The following is a 13281-nucleotide window of genomic DNA, read 5'->3' on the forward strand; positions in this document are numbered from 1 at the left end:
GGAATGTGTCTTGGGAGTGTTTATGCTGGCTGACCCGCTGTCAACTAATGCCTGTGGCCTCGGTGTTCTCAACGGCTCGAGAACGTTTCGAAAAAAAATACAAGAAAAACAATTCTAAAGGGACGTGGATGATTTTTTTGAGAGCACGATATACAGTGCTGGTCAAAAGTATTGGCACCCCTACAATTCTGTCAGATCATGCTCAGTTTCTCCCAGAAAATGATTCCAATTACAAATGATTGGAAGTAATATCTTTATTTATTTTGCTTGCAATGAAAAAACACAAAAGAGAATGGAAAAAAATTAAAACATTATAATTTTACACAAAATTCCAAAAATGGGCGGGACAAAAGTATTGGCACCCTCAGCCTAATTCTTGGTAGCACAACCTTTAGACAAAATAACTGCGAACAAACACTTCCGGGATCCATCAGTGAGTTTCTTACAATTTTAGACCATTCTTCTTTGGCCAACAGCTCCAGGTCTCAGATTTGAAGGGTGCCATTTTCAGATCTCTCCAAAGGTGTTCAATGGGATTCAGGTCTGGCTACTTTAGAAGTCTCCAGTGCTTTCTCTCAAACCATTTTCGAGTGCTTTTTTGGGTCATTGTCCTGCTGGAAGACCCATGACCTCTGAGGGTGACCCAGCTTTCTACTTTATGCTGCAAAATTTGCTGGTATTTGTCAGACTTCATAATGCCATGCACACGGTCAAGCAGTCCAGTGCCATAGGTAGCAAAGCAACCCCAAAACATCAGGGAACCTCTGCCGTGTTTGACTGTGGGGACCGTGTTCTTTTCATTGAAGGCCTCGTTTCTATGTTGATGCCTTTTCCCAAAAAGCTCTTCTTTTGTCTCATCTGACCAGAGAACATTCTTCCAAAACGTTTTTGGCTTCTTATCAGGTAAGTTTTGGCACACTCCAGCCTGGCTTTTTTATGTCTCTGGGTCAGAGGAGGGGTCATCCTGGGTATCCTACCATAGAGTCCCTTTTCATTCAGACGTCGACGGATAGTACGGGTTGACACTGTTGTTCCATCGGACTGCAGGGCAGGGAACTTGTTTGATTGTTAGTCGAGGTTCTTTATCCACCATCCGCACAATCTTTCGTTGAAATCTCTGGTCAATTTTTATTTTCCGTCCACATCTAGGGAGGTTAGCCACAGTGCTGTGGGCTTTATACTTATTGATGGCACTGCGCACGGTAGACACAGGAACATTCAGGTCTTTGGAGATGGACTTGTCGCCTTGAGATTGCCCATGTTTCATCACAATTTTGCTTCTCGAGTCCTCAGACAGTTCTTTGGCGTTCTTTCTTTTCTCCATGCTCAATGTGCACAAGGACACGGGAAAGAGGTTGAGTCAACTTTAATCCATTTTAACTGGCTGCAAGTGTGATTGAGTTATTGCCACCACCCGGTATGTGCCACAGGTAAGTAACAGGTGCTGTTAATTACACAAATTAGAGAAGTATCACATGATTTTTCAAAGGGTGCCAATACTTTTGTCCGGCCCATTTTTGGAGTTTTGTGTAAAATGATGATGACTTAATTTTTTTTCATTCTCTTGTGTTTTTTCATTGCGAGCAAAATAAATTGGTAATACTTTAAAATAACTATCCGTTTTACTAGTTAATAGATCATTAGTAAACTGTTGATAAATGATTTATTGTTGATTTGTGAAGTATTTGTCAACAGTTTGTTAAGCATTTACAGGGTGTTCCAATATGGTTGGCCCCATTCTAAATGCCCATGCTAGTTGATGGATCTTAATAAAACTATATACACTTCATTTTGAAGGTCATAAGTTTTATTGGTTAAATATACAAAGAAAAGTACAAATATTTGTTGGTTTTATGGCAGATTTTCATATATGTGCAACATGAGCGCTGCCTGCAAAATGCCTTATCAAAATGCCTTTTCTTTTGAAGTGAACAGCAATTCTTAACCTGAAAAGATAGAAATGCCAAACGTTACACACAAAAACTTGAAACGTTTCTACACAAACTGTGTTTCAGGTTAAGAACACCCTGTAAATGCTTTACAAACTGTTAACAAATACTTCATAAATCAACAATAAATAATTTATCAACAGTTTACTAATGATCTATTAACTAGTAAAACTGATAGTTATTATAAAGTGTTACCAATAAATTAAGATATTACTACCAAATCATTTGTAATTGCAATTATCTCTGGGGGGAATTAATCATTATCTGACTGAATTGCAGGGGTGCCAATACTTATGGCCAGCAGTGTATATTAAAAAAGAACGAGTAGACAAGGAACAGAATAAATGAATTTGTTTCATAGTCATTTGTGAACAGCACATATGGACGCCATGTGAAAAATCAATTATCTATATTAGCACAGAAGTGATGACATGATCACGCCTCTGATCTTCTTGGTAAATAAGTACAAATGTTGTGCTTCAAACAGTAACAGAACAAATATTCTAAAAAAAAAAAAAAAAAGATGTGTAATACATTCCTGATTGAGTTCCGAACAGTTGAGAATAGTGCAACTAAGATAAAATGCTTTTTCTTCACTAACATACAGTATGTCAATGTTCACGTCTTTACATTTTGTTGATAGTTTACAGCAAACAACCATGTTATCATCTGCAGCGCAGTCAGTCCTGGTTGCTTGATATTCTCCATCTGTTGCAAAATTCCAAACGTTACAGGGAATTTGGAGTGATTATGAAGTCATAAACTAGATTTAGAGCAGAGCACATCCTCACAGAGCCTGGCCCGCCTAAAAATATTGTTTTTTAAAAGCATTTTACAACATCACAGTGGTTGACAAAACAACTGAAAATGAAAATCTAGGCGAGCACCACAGAAAATGCTAGAAAAACCTGTTAGAAATTGCTCCATTTTTATTTTTACAGCTTTGTCTCATTAAAAACTCACTGAGGCATGGACACACGCCTGTAAATGCTTGAACTAAAGCACCAAAGATCTGGCAATGCCAGGTCATTCTTACTGGAAGCAAGCACAATGTCATGGTTTGGACGGTGAATGAAGCAAGGAGAGGATCCAAGAGTACAAAAGCAAGGCACGGTTACAAAAATGGTGAACACAAAGCCATGGCTTATACTGGTATTTCAATGAAGGGAAACTCAAGGTGTTTAAATTAAGGAAAGAAACTAGAGTGACAGAAGTCACTTTTTAAACACAAGCAGCTACAAAAGAAAAAAAACAAGAAATAGAAGCGAGATTGTTCACTAGTTGTTTTTAGCAAAGAAGGTGTCGCTAGGATGATTAGCAAAGTCTCTGGTTCAATTCAGAACAACGGAATGAAAACCGAAACATTCTTCCCGTGGATGTTAACAAGTTCGCTGATTTGCTCGTTTCGCTGTCAATCAAAAATGGATTCGGCCTCAGACAGATCATCTAATCATCTTGAAGAGGTGCAGAGCGTCCGGGCCAGCCGAGCCCACACTGACCATAGAGCACAGCGTTAAATGGGCGGGACAAACCCAGCCAACCCACCCAATGACTGGTTTCGTTTGGCAGTAGTGGAACAATGTACTCTCAACTCTGAATACGCACAGCATCCACACTGTTTAAAGGACTGTGAAGCTGTGCAATTGAACGGAAAGTAATCCACGTCGTAACCAGCGATAAGAAGCTCGTTCTGAACAAAAGTTGAGCGCGTTGTAGCGCATATAGTCTGGAGTTCCAGGCTAGCGTTCACACACCAGCATCGCTCACGTGGCATAGATGTTTCTGGTGTGTTACCGGGGAGAGAATTTTTTTCAAATATACTCTTAAAAACCTGATTCTTTTCGCCCGATTCCGATCCTCTGAAAAATGGTGCGATTTCCGATCACGTGATCGGACTGGAAAATCCCTAAGTATGAGCTTTTAAGTTCCAAAGGTGTCACAACCGATTGACTGGCAACCAATCTTGAGATTCTGGCATCCCAATTTATGGGATCTTGAACGGACAAAACTAGGGCTGTCAAAATTATCGCGTTAACGGGCGGTAATTAATTTTTTAAATTAATCACGTTAAAATATTTGACGCAATTAACGCACATGCCCCGCTCAAACAGATTAAAATGACAACAGTGCAATGCCAACTTGTTACTTGTGTTTTTTGGAGTTTTGTCGCCCTCTGCTGGCGCTTGGGTGCGACTGATTTTATGGGCTTAAGCACCCATGAGCATTTTGTAATTATTGACATCAACAATGGCGGGATACTAGTTTATTTTTTGATTGAAAATTTGACAAATTTTATTAAAACGAAAACATTAAGAGGGGTTTTAATAGAAAATTTCTATAACTTGTACTAACATTTATCTTTTAAGAACTACAAGTCTTTCTATCCATGGATCACTTTAAGAGAATGTTTATAATGTTAATGCCATCTTGTTGATTTATTGTTATAATAAGGAAATACAGTACTTATGTACCGTATGTTGAATGTATATATCCATCTTGTGTCTTATCTTTCCATTCCAACAATAATTTACAGAAAAATATGGCATATTTTATAGATGGTTTGAATTGCGATTAATTGCGATTAATTACGATTAATTAATTTTTAAGCTGTAATTAACTGTTAATTAATTAAAATGTTTAATCGTTTGACACCCCTAGTTTTGATATAAAATTTCTATAACTTGTACTCAAATTTATCTTTTAAGAACTACAAGTCTTTCTATCCATGGGTCGCTTTAACAGAATGTTAATAATGTTAATGCCATCTTGTTGATGTATTGTTATAATAAACAAATACAGTACTTTATACAGTCTGTTGAATGTATATATCCGTCTTTTCTCTTATCTTTCCATTCCAATAATAATTTACAGAAAAATATGGCATATTTTATCGATGGTTTGAATTACGATTAATTAATTTTTAAGCTGTAATTAACTCGATTAAAAATTTTAATCGTTTGACAGCCCTAGACAAAACGCTTTAGCAGAATACCGATGTCAGTCACAGAATTCTATTTCTGCAGATCAGTTGAGGTTACGTAAAAAGATGGTTTTGACTTGCTTGGCTTTTCTGGACGGATGACAAAGTATAAATAAGGCTGGAAATCACTGTCAAAGTCTGGAATGCTTTTCGGGGTTTAAAAAAAAAAAAAAAAAAAACTTCTTGAAGTGCCAGCGGGGAATTTTACTAGCAGCCGGAGGAAAACTCGGCCAGGAGCATTGCCTTTATTATGCAATAGTCACTCGGCTTTACTTTCCCTGCAATTAGGTGCATCATCGGTGTCTAAGAAAAAGCAGCACGTCCCTGCTTACGGATCTGTTAAGGCATATTCATAGCAAGATCCATTTAGCAATCTTTCTGACTTCTTCAAGTGGTTACAAATCCCTCATGTTTTCCCCCAACGGGCATATAAATGCTGAAATATTTGAAAGACTTTATCAGATGTGACTCAGAGGGGAAAGGAGGACGGACAAGCTTCGCACAGGTGCGCTCTGTGGAAAATAGCTCCCCGCCACGTAATGACTGGGTAATAGATGATGACACGGCGATAAATGCTCAACTCCCATCTGGATGGCTTGAAGGGAGCGCACTCTCATTATGGGCTTGGCACCAACTGCTGGCAAGGTAACCCCTAGTTACCCTGCCCTGTCTTAAAAGCTGGCATTATTCCTCCGTTGAGGTGGAGCTGAAGGAGCGCACAGGTGGCCCCTCGCATAAGACGCACACTGTTTGCATACAAAAACACCGGGGTGGATTTAATTCCATTCCACATCATTCAGTAATGACTTGCACCATGTCTCAAAAAGTCTGAAATGACTCAGAAGGGACCTCACGAGCTGACCTGGCAACAACTGACAAATGTCACAGTTTAGACGACATGTTGTAATTCTTGTGAGTAAAAGTTACGGAAATGAGGCTCACAAAAACAGCTATTGGTGATGGTTTTGAGACCTTTTCTGTTATTTATTGTTTGTATAGGACAATGTTTCAGATCTCAGGTGGTAAGTGCTCTGGATTTCGGATCAAACTCCAAATTGTGTGACTTTTTAAAACTTTTGTCAAATTTTTAAGATATAATACTAAACCAAAACAAAACTAACAAAGTGCCATAGAAGAAGATTGACAGTCAGGAAAAACAAAATAAAATGTCGCACTTTACACATGTTGCCGTTGTACTAGAGATGTCCCGATCACTTCATTTTCAAAGTATCAGAATCGGCAAAAAAATATCGGCCATGCCTTTTTTAAATATATATATATTTTTTAATTAAATTGTTTTCTAATTGTATTTAACATTACAGACATTATATGTTACACTCATCCAGATTCTTTAGTTTAGGCTTAAGGTAGGGTTATCAAATTTATCCCGATAATGGCGGTAATTCATTTTTTAAAAAAATGTATCACGTTAAAATATTTAATGCAATTAATGCATGCGCTGCACGATCCACTCACGCATTGTCGCGCTCAATCTGTAATGACGCCGTTTTACCTATATAGAGAGATAAAAGGCAGCGTAAAATGAGCAGAGTGAATTATGGCAGCCTTTGAGCCTTTTTTTAATTGGCTAAAGCCTTACAACCCCTCTTCCCACGATTAGGAATATCATGGGAAGCAATAAGGGGAAGCAAGGTAGCAATTGATCTTTTTCTTAACACCTTATGTTATTTCCCAACGCAGAGAAGATATATCAATTGGTAGCACTACGCACCGTCATGGTTCCACTTCCCATCATGCATTTGGGCATGGCTACAGTATCATTTACTGAAAGCTCAATGTAAGATAAGTTGTATGCCAAATATATTATGCCAGTTTGCTCTCCCACAGCTATTATACGCGCACTCCCAAGCTATTATGAAGAATACAGTTTTAGCCCATAATCATGTGCTTACCGGTGATGGCTCACATTCTGCTGATAAATAGATACACACACACAGTGGGGAGAACAAGTATTTGATACATTGGCAGTGTATCAAATACTTGTTCTCCCCACTGTATGTTGATTCATCACACAACGTCTCAGTACTTTTCCACCCAGCTACAGTACTTTGAGTGCAAATGTGTGTTCAAAACAAAGATATTTTGCCTGCTCAGGAGTGTGATTGTTAATTCAATCAAGAAGAGTGTCTGTTCAATCAGTGATTAGAATACTGCCACGTTGGACAACAGTGTTGTAACTGTATTCCGCCCATCAACAAGCCCTCAATAAAAGTTAGCAGCGCGGGGGAGTTCAGAGAGAGACTTCGATGAGACATTGGTCGCGGAACATGTCTCCTGGCTCTCCCAACCTGCAGGTTGAAAAATGTCAACTCTCTGACTCTGTCTCACTTTATGCCCTGCCTTTTGTCAGCTTGCCTTGGGTAAATAACTAAGTTAAAGAACGGGTTTTAGACCCAACACTCAACAAATACACTAGATGGCAATATTTAGTCACAATATACAAAGTCACAAGTCTTTCTATCCGTGGAGCCCTCTCACAGAAAGAATGTTAATAATGTAAATGGCATCTTGAGGATTGATTGTCATAATAAACAAATACAGTACTTATGTACTGTATGTTGAATGTATATATTCGTCCGAGTTTTATTCATTTTTTTCTTAATGCATTGCCAAAATGTATATGATCGGGAAAAATTATCGGGAATGATTGGAATTGAATCGGGAGCAAAAAAAAAGCAATCGGATCGGGAAATATCGGGATCGGCAGATACTCAAACTAAAACGATCGGGATCGGATCGGGAGCAAAAAAACATGATAGGAACAACCCTAATTGTAACAATATAAACAACAAAAAATATATACATATCGTTAGCCTCATCGCATAGTTGCCTCAATCATTTTTCGGCCAAATTATGATATCTACTTTATGCTTCTTTCAATTCTGCCTTTCTGCTTATATCCTTGGCCAATCACAACACTTTTTAGAAACCAAAACAATAGCAATATGAAAGGCCAATTTGTTTTGAAACAAATGTGTTTATTCTTGTTTTCCAAAACCAGTGAAATACGATTTAGGCAATTATGCTATGAGCAATGTTCCCTCTAAGTTGGACGCGTGCGCAATCGCGCACTGCTTGCACAAACTCAGCGCACAAAGAAATTGATGCATCGCACAAAATAAATTCAAAAGAAGCGTATTGTAGTCTTACTAGGACTACTGTCTGCGCCGCAGCAAGACACTCCTATCGGTGCGTTCGATACTCAACGCAACGCTCCCATTAGTGCGTTCCATATGCCAATGCGACGCTCTTATTGGTACGTTCGATACGGCAAAGCGACGCTCCCAATGGTGGGTTACTAAACCATGTATACAGTTGTGAGGTGCCTGACCTGGGTGGGTGCGGAGAAAAATAAAGACTATGCTGATTTACGGAAGCCACATTCCACTGTCAATTTTTACAAGCGCTACGGTATTAGTTAATATCTCATTTTAGAACTGATATCATCTAGTTAATTAGACCAACAAAATCGTTTCTGTACCATTTTGCAACGTAACTCAATGAGCACCAGGTGTCAAGCCAATAATGTTACACAGTTCATTTCACTTACGCTACGCAGCCCATAAGTGCCTTGCAGGTTAGCTAGCCAACAACAGTGCAGCGGAGTAGAGACGCAAATGCTAACCCCTTTCATGGCGAAAGGAATGGCAGCGATACTACACTCATCAAACCAAAATGTAAAAAAGAAATGTGGTTCTTTTAAGATGGAATGGCTGTCAGAGTACAGTATGTGCTTTATTTTTTTAATTTTTAACCTGTCCTGTATACTGTAGCTGCTTAGACAAGGACAATAGGAATCTTGAGGGTCTTTATTGTCTGAACAGTTTTAATGTGGGAGTTTAATATACTCCCATTGTGGCTGTTCATTATGTTTTATTTATTAACTCACCTCTGCCACAATTGGACCTTTTCCCGGCCAAAGCAGGACTCATCCCATGGTTATAGCAGGACTCTCACATCTCATGAACAATGATACTTTTGTCTTTTTCATTTTAGGTGGGCCAATTCAATTAAAAGTAAACTAATGCAAATTGCTGCTGGATTTCCATTCTTTTAATAAGCCACGTAACTTGCTATGATCCAAGGTTTAGAACAGGTGTGATACTGGTGTGTGGTCACAGCGCACTCATCTGATGTTGCTCACAGTGGTCCTCAGTTTGCTCAAGGAGCTTGTGTGTCTGCTCAGACACATGGAAAATTAGAGGGAACATCGGCTATGAGGCTAACAATGTATATTTATCAGTTAAAGGTATAACAATTAATGGACCTGGATCTATGTGTTAAGCAAAATGAATCAAAACGTAAAATATCTATGAATATCGTCATCTTTTAGATCTGACATTTCGTCCCAAAAAAATGTCAAAATTGTCATACACATCAAAATTACTTTGTAAAATCGGCAAATATTCTACAGTTGTCCAAAGAATCTTTATCGTATCATCATGAAATTGGTGATTTAAACGCCTAGTATTTAGGGATGACAGCAAAACTCATGCATGGACAGTATATATATTAGAAAAGAATTTTAAAAAATGAATTTTGAAAAATGGTGTTCAATATGTTACTTCAGTAAGGATATTCATGATTCAGTCCGATTTTTACAGTACTGTCCAATGAACAGTGTTGTTAATAACGGCGTTACAATATAACGGCGTTACTAACGGCGTTATTTTTTTCAGTAGTGGGTAATCTAATTAATTACTTTTCTCATCTTGGCAACGCCGTTACCGTTACTGAGGACGGAAAGGCATGCGTTACTATATTGGTCGAAAAGTCTGAGGGAGACGGACTCACCGAGACGACAGAGCAGAGCAGGAGCTGGGAGGAGGCAAGAAAGTTGTGACGCCGAACAAACGCGATGCTAGGTAGCTCCAATAATACATGTTGTAGCCGATAGCCGGACAAACTACGCCCGCATGTTATGGTAGATATGGTAGACATGGTAGATATCACATGTACTGTATATAGATATAACTAGATGCAAAATAACAGCCGCCATCTTAAAGCAGTAGGCTTTTTAGGACGGCTCTGTTGTAGAGAACCTTCCTCGCGAACCTAAGTAACTTTTTATCTAAAATACTTCTAAATCGGCAAAATCTTGACTTGAATCTATCTTTAAATGATGAAACAGTTTTAAAACTTTCATATGTCGAAAGTAGAGAGAAGGGAACTTATGCAATAATGGGAGCAATTTTAACAACTTTTAACAGTTGATTCAGGGTAAAGGGTAAATTAGGGTAAAGAATTGGGCTCGGGCCAATTGTACCAAAAACCTCCACAAAAAACTTCACATAGTGTGGCCAATGTTTTTTTTTTTTTTTTTTTTTTTTTTTTTAAAAAAAAAAAAAAAAGTAATTATCACCAATTACTTTGCCAAGTAACTGATTACTCTTACATTCAGGTAATTGAGTTAGTAACGCAATTACTTTTTGGGAGAAGTAATTTGTAACTATAATTAATTACTTTTTTTCCATAAGATTAACAACACTGCCAATGAATAGAGAACAAAAGACTTGTGCAGGCTCAGGTTCATTCAACAGATAAGTTGGATCATTGTTTTGAAAGTAAATGTAAATATCGGCACTAAAGATGTCCCGATCGATCAGGATGCCGATCGATCGGGACCGATCACGTCATTTTCAAAGTATCGGAATCGGCAAAAAATATGTATGTCTATGTATATATCTATGTTCTTTCCCAACGCAGAGAAGATATATCAATTGGTGCCCCTACGCACAGTCATGGTTGCACTTCACATCATGCATTTGGTAAATAGTTAAATGGCTGCAGTATCATTTACTGAAAGCTCAACAAATACACTAAATGGCAATATTTAGCCACAATATACAAAGTCACATTTATCCTTTAAGAATTACAAGTCTTTCTATCCGTGGATCCCTCTCACAGAAAGAATGTTGGCAATGTAAATGCCATCTTGAGGATTTATTGTCATAATAAACAAATACAGTACTTATGTACTGTATGTTGAATGTATATATTCGTCCGAGTTTTATTTATTTTTTTCTTAATGCATTGCCAAAATGTATATGATTGGGAAAAATTATCGGGAATGATTGGAATTGAATCGGGAGCAAAAAAAAAAAAAGCAATCGGATCGGGAAATATCGTGATCGGCAGATACTCAAGCTAAAACAATCGAGATCGGATCGGGAGCAAAAAAACATGATCGGAACAACCCTAATCGGCACCATATCTCTTAACATGTCTTCTGTTTAGCTCCTTAGCTAGTTGTTTAGATAGCTATTTTTCTTCTTAGCTTGGAGAATACACGTTTACATAAATTTCTAAATTGTGTCACATTTCATTTTGTAGTTACTGACATGGCAAAAAGGTCAACAAGTACAGTAACAACAAACATTTAGAGGAACAACTACTGCGTAAAACGAAAAGCACAGGCCGTCTCATGCCGGTCAGCCTTGTGGTTTTCATGATGCAGTGAAGTCGGACTTGCTTCTGCTTTTAGATGCTATTCGGAGCCACGCAGGCGCTAACTACCACTGGTGCAGTGTGCGGAATGTCTATCATTTAGGAAGAAATGAACCTTGGAAAAGAGCTGAACCCTGATGAGCATATGGGGACTTTGGCTTGTAAGGGGAAAAAATGGAATGATGGCAAAGGCTTCCACTGGGTAATTTTGTCATTTTAGACAGAGGGTGTGGAAATGTACTAGCAGCATTCAATCGTGTCCAGACATCTAAATGTGGCCGCCGTCAACCACAGACGGAAAGCGTCTGCCTTTATAAATTCCTTGCCCAGAAAACTGCTCGCAAGACAACAGAGCACCTTTCGAAATTGCTGCGATTGTACTAAAAAACAACACAAATGGTGTTTGGACTATCAGATTCACAGGAGCCCTATCACCTGTAAACACCTGCTGTCAGGATTTAATATAATATCAAAAAATATCGGTATCAGTTTTGTGCCAGTTTGTACAGTATGCTGTGTTAGAAGTTAATGTACCAGCCTGCAGCCTTTGTGCATAACTGCTGTGCTTAGAGTGACCACTAGGTGTCTGTAATGAAACTAAACTACAATGCTTATGATTTGCTAATCAAGAAAGACCCTAATCACTCATGGTGCACACATAAAATGAATAAATGAAAAGTAATGAATTATTATATTACTCATCACTTATAACTAATACATAACCAGAAATAAATAGTCATTAAGAAAAGTAATACAACACATACTTATAATTAAAAAATATCCCTCAAAATACATTTTGGGAATTGTCATTGCATTGGCATGTCCTATGATTCTGCCTGCATATGTAATGCTTTAGTCACCCCCTTGTGGCTTTTTGGGGTACTGAAGGAATCTGACCTTTCAGCCAGACTGCCGGAATCACGCCAGCCGAATCGCCGGACCCGCGCCAGCGCAGCTCCAACGACCCGTGCCGGTGGAACACAGACAACCCGGCCAAAAGGCCAATTTCCGCGCGTTCATCTTAGTCTCAACCCCTTGTACTGACTCCATTTTGAAAGCTGGAAAAAGTCTTCAAAGCACAAGTTGACAATTTAGTTAGGTCGACAGCGATCAAACAGCAAAGCGAAACAGACTCAGACGAGGAGGCAGACTTGTTCCAAGGTCACCATATAACAAGTCAACAAAAGGTTCCCGAGAAAAATGACAACAATTAGTTAAACATTGTCTTTTTGAAGGCTCTCGTGGGGTGGGCTCTGGGCAGAAGAAGGGTATGTTTGGGCGTTCTTTAGGATTATTGTCTGTTTGTGGATTGGACAGGAAGATTTGGGAGTTACTATTGTCAGGGCAACGAGGCTTGTGGATTTTTTCCACCTCAGCGTCAAAGGGGCTCTTGGAGTCTTATCAGTCGTGTTATCAGTTGGATACCGAACGTTCCTTGTGTTGGGATAGGGCGTCCCGCCATTTGTTCTGGGCTGTCCGTTAGTTACTGTTGTCAGGGCAACGAGGGTTGTGGATTTTGCCACCTCAGCGCAACGTGACTGCTGAGAGTTCACTTTTTAGTCGCAGGTTCCACCTTATTGGATGTTCCTTGTCAAGCCAAGATGTCCCGCCATCTGTTCTGGACTGTCCGGAAGAACTGATTGCAGGAGACAACCTTGTTGTGATTTAGGGCTATACAAATAACATTGAATTGAATTGAGTTGGTGGTGCAGACGTGGGCTTACAGATGTCTTGCCTCATCAGCATCAATCTTGCTCAGTCAGTTGCAAGACGCACGCGTTGGGCTTCCGTGATAAGAAGGCGTCATATACCTGTTATGCCCTATGTCAAATATATTCTGCTTGTTTTCCTTAAACTATGACATAAGTGCTATTTATTTTATGT

At 38.8% G+C, this 13281-nt stretch overlaps 1 protein-coding gene across 2 annotated transcripts in view; it reads right to left on the minus strand.

The window, feature by feature from the left end:
- Nucleotides 1-13281, minus strand: part of ccn4a (cellular communication network factor 4a) — a 57568-nt gene that overhangs the window by 12103 nt on the left and 32184 nt on the right. The window lies entirely within an intron of this gene.

The sequence above is a fragment of the Corythoichthys intestinalis genome, chromosome 22 (assembly GCF_030265065.1).
Source record: "Corythoichthys intestinalis isolate RoL2023-P3 chromosome 22, ASM3026506v1, whole genome shotgun sequence".
Taxonomy (NCBI): Eukaryota; Metazoa; Chordata; class Actinopteri; order Syngnathiformes; family Syngnathidae; genus Corythoichthys; species Corythoichthys intestinalis.